Genomic DNA, 4,500 nt, shown 5'->3' with positions numbered 1-4,500 from the left:
TGCTTCCTCCACTGAGTTGATTGTTAATGTAAATATATATATATATACTTAACAACCATTTTTATTGGTTTTTACCCTTAGGTTAGCATTAATGTCTCAGTCTTAAGAGATATTTGAAGGAAAAAAAGCGTATGTGTATGCGTGTGTGTGTGTGTGTGTGTGTGTGTGTGTGGTGAGGGTGGGCAGAGGTTGAACAGATCAATGAGATTACATAGATAATTAATAGTAGAACCAGGACTGGAGTACATATTCTTCCTTCAATTTGCTCCTTGACACAGACAAAAAGTAATCAAAGTAACCCATTACCCAAAGTAAAATACAACCAAACTCTCTAGGCAAAGAGCATTTACTATTCCCCACTGCTGATTTTTTTCCCCCAGAATTCAACATCTTCCTCTGTCAATAATAAAGCATTTCTTTGCAGTTGAGAGTTGAGTCTAATTAGCTTTGCACAAGGAGAAGGCAATGGCACCCTACTCCAGTACTCTTGCCTGGAGAATCCCATGGATGGAGGAGCCTGGTAGGCTGTGGTCCATGGGGTCACGAAGAGTCTGACACGACTGAGCGACTTTGCTTTCACTTTTCACTTTCACGCATTGGAGAAGGAAATGGCAACCCACTCCAGTGTTCTTGCCTGGAGAATCCCAGGGACAGAGGAGCCTGGTGGGCTGCCGTCTATTGGGGTCGCACAGAGTCGGACACGACTGAAGCGACTTAGCAGCAGCAGCAGCAGCTTTGCACAAGGTTGGTCTTCTTTTCACTTCAACATGGTGGCAGCCTGCTGAAAGTTCTTATTGTTACTGGTGCTAAACTATACTTGAGTTTAGCACAAGGAGGATCTGAATCTGATGTTAGTCTGGTCCATCTTGTGTTCTGTAGAAAGTTCTCATTGTATAAAGATCTCACTATACATAACCCAGTGTTACCAATAACACTTTCTTCAGCATTTGCTCAAATACAGTATGAAAGAGAAGCTCTCTGCTGACCTGTAAACTCATTTTGAGAGCTGAATATGAACTACCCCAGACTTCATCTAACCGCATCATGGAAAGGAAAGCAAAACTCCTCTATATTGAAGTTCATGGAAAGGAAAGCAAAACTCCTCTATATTGAAGTTCCCTTGTCTGTTACATTAGGAAGTTGGGCTCAATGGCCTCAAACCATTTTGAGCTCCATGAAAGCTGATTTTTACTTTCTGTAATGTTTTAAGACCTTATAACCACAGAGATGGGACCTATCGTTAGAAATTTACTTACACAATTGCTCCTAATGGGATTTCTCCCTTTCAGAAGAGGCTTCTAATTTTCCATGTTCCAACTTTCCTTACCCAGGGTAGTTAGAGATGGCTTTGTATATATTAATCCATGGAATGGTTCATATCTTATAAAATAAAGCAAGAACTCAAACCCAGAAGTTAAATGTCTTTTGGGGGTTTCTAAAGAAGTCAGAGTTACAGTCCAAATTTACAAAGGGTTCCAGGGCTTCCCTGATAGTTCAACTGGTAAAGAATCAGCCTGCAATGCAGGAGACCTGGATTTGATCTCTGGGTTGGGAAGATCCACTGGAGAAGGGAATGGCTACCCACTCCAGTATTCTTGCCTGGAGAATTCCATGGTCTGTATAGCCCAGGGGGTTGCAAAGAGTCAGACACTACTGAGTGACTTTCACTCACCAAGTCTGATGTTAAATATTATGTTTTTATTTAGAGATATGCTGCACAGATGATCATTCTCCTTTCTTTATTTAGTGAATAGAGAACTAGATCTGGCTGACTGTTTATATTTCTTTTTTTTTTTTCCAGTTCAAACTCATTTCCCTTTTATTAAAGTCCAAGTTACATTACACGGTTTGGTACTCAACAAAGGAAAACTTGTTCGAATAAGGTAATATGTTATCATCAGTATTTCCAGGTGACTTTATAATCAAGTAGCATTATCAATAAGTCCTTGGGAAGTCCATCCATGGGGTTTACACTTTGTCAAGGCCCAGTTCCTCTGGAGTGGAGATTCCCAGTTCATTCAAAGTTGGTCTAAGTTCCTGGATGACATAGGGGTAGATTTCCTTATGAGGTCCTGCTTTGTCCTTAACAACTTCTAGGATGCGAACTGCACTAGCAAAATCATTTAAACGTCTGCATGCCTGCAAAGCAGCATCAATGATTTTGGGCTCTGGAACCAGGTCATAGCCAACAAGTGTGTTCATCCCTTTACGCAACTCCCAAGCATCAATATCTGGCTTATTGAAGTATGTCACCCAGCGAGCATCAAACTCCTCGTCTGTCTCATGTGACCCATGGGAGTAGCAGAGAAGTGACTGGACAGCGGCGGCTTGGCCGGGGGCCGGAGTGGGGTGCAGGAGGCCTCGAGGGCTGGCCCGGGCGACTGCGGCTGCAGGTACAGAGCAGCAGCGGACAGCGGCGCCTAGCATGACGGCGATGGCGGCGCACAGGTTAAGGCTGAAGAGAAGCCGGGTGTGAGCCCACGACCGCTCGGGAGCTCGTGGGGGCCGTACTCACGCACCGACGCACGGAGGGCGGAGCATAAGGTATATTTCTTGTTAAATGAAAATGCAAGAATCCTGTCCCAGCATGAGTCAGTCTAGTGATGTTTACCGAGTGAAAAATAGCTACACTTTCCAAAGGAGGAGTATGAGGAAATATAATGGAAATAAAAAATGTATATCCCCCAGAAAAGGCAAATATCATGTGGTATTGCTTATATGTGGAATCTTTCAAAAAAAAAAAATGGTACAAAAGAACTTATTTACAGAATGGAAATAGAGTCACAGATGTAGAAAACAAACTTGTGGTTACTAGGGAGGAAAGTTGGGGAGGATAAGGAGATTGGGATTGACATATACACACTACTATATAATGGCACCCCACTCCAGCACTCTTCCCTGGAAAATTCCATGGACGGAGGATCCTGGTAGGCTGCAGTCCATGGGGTCATGAAGAATCGGACAGGACTAAGTGACTTCACTTTCACTTTTCACTTTCATGCAACCCACTCCAGTGTTCTTGCCTGGAGAATCCCAGGGACGGGGGAGACTGGTGGGCTGCCGTCTATGGGGTCACAGAGTCAGACACGACTGAAGCAAGTTAGCAGCAGCAGCACATTGAAAAATAGATAATAAGGACTTACTGTATAGCACAGAGAACTCTTCTAAGTGCTCTGTAATGACCTATATGGGAAAAGAATCTAAGAAAGAGTGGATATATGTATGTGCTGTGTGCTGTGCTTAGTCGCTTAGTTGTATCTGACTCTTTGTGACCCCATGGACTACAGGCCTGCCAGGCTCCTCTGTCCATGGGGATTCTCCAAGCAAGAATACTGGAGTGGATTGGCATGCCTTACTCCAGGGGATCTTCCCAGGGATTGAACCCAGGTCTCCTGCACTGCAGGCAGATTCTTTACCATCTGAGCCTCCAGGGAAGCCCTGTATATATGTATGTTTGTTTATTTGTATTAGGCTATTTGAAATACTAGAAAGGAAGTCACCAAGGAAGCCATCATATTCTGCTCCTGCTAAGTCGCTTCAGTCATGTCCAACTCTGTGCGACCCCATAGACGGCAGCCCACCAGGCTCCTCTGTCCCTGGGATTCTCCAGGCAAGAACACTGGAGTGGCTTGCCATTTCCTTCTTTAACGCGTGAAAGTGAAGTCGCTTAGCCGTGTCTGACTCTCAGCGACCCCATGGACTGCAGCCTACCAGGCTCCTCCCTCCATGGGATTTTCCAGGCAAGAGTACTGGAGTGGGGTGCCATTGCCTTCTCCGATATATATATATATATATAAAACACTCATTTTGCTCTACAGTAGAAACTAACGTGCATGTGTGCATGCTAAGTCCCTTCAGTCGTGTCCAACTTTGCAACAGTATGGACTGCAACCCACCAGGCTCCTCTGTCCATGGAATTCTCTAGGCAGGAATTCTGGAGTGGATTGCCATGGCCTCCTCCTGGGGATCTTCCCAACCCATGGATTGAACCCAGGTCTCTTAAGTCTCCTGCATTAGCAGGAGGGTTCTTAATCATTAATGCCACCTGGAAAGCCCAGGAACTAACACCACATTGTAAATCAATTATACTTCAATAAAATTTGCTTTTAATGTCTATCTCTTCTGGGCAGCTTTCAATTCATCAAGAGAATACAAGTAAAGACTTGTTTTATCTAAAATGCTGCAATTCACAACTAAGCACAGTAGTAATACTGTAGGAAGTTAATATTACGTGACTGTGTGTGGTTGGTCGGGTGACTGAAGCTGTATGGGGGTGAGAAAGAGAAAATATTTTCTAACAGAGTGAGCTTTAAAGGCAAGGAGGGGCATGGTTAGGTGAGAGGAAGATGGGAGTTCTCAGACAGAGGAACTGGGTAGGTATGCCTCTGAGATAGGACAATGCCAAGAATAAATGCGTAATTCAATGTAGAAGGGATCATAGACTTGCCTTCCAACATTGATTGATTTTATTTGGCTGCACCGGGTCTTAGTTGTGACACA

At 44.1% G+C, this 4,500-nt stretch overlaps 1 pseudogene; it reads right to left on the bottom strand.

Annotated features, from left to right (window-relative positions):
• Window positions 1-1,801: 1,801 nt before the first annotated feature.
• Window positions 1,802-2,442, bottom strand: LOC138984889 (cytochrome c oxidase subunit 5A, mitochondrial pseudogene; annotated as a pseudogene).
• Window positions 2,443-4,500: the final 2,058 nt, after the last annotated feature.

The sequence above is a fragment of the Bos mutus genome, chromosome 23 (genome assembly GCF_027580195.1).
Source record: "Bos mutus isolate GX-2022 chromosome 23, NWIPB_WYAK_1.1, whole genome shotgun sequence".
Taxonomy (NCBI): Eukaryota; Metazoa; Chordata; class Mammalia; order Artiodactyla; family Bovidae; genus Bos; species Bos mutus.
This window is presented reverse-complemented; position numbering and strand designations above follow the sequence as displayed.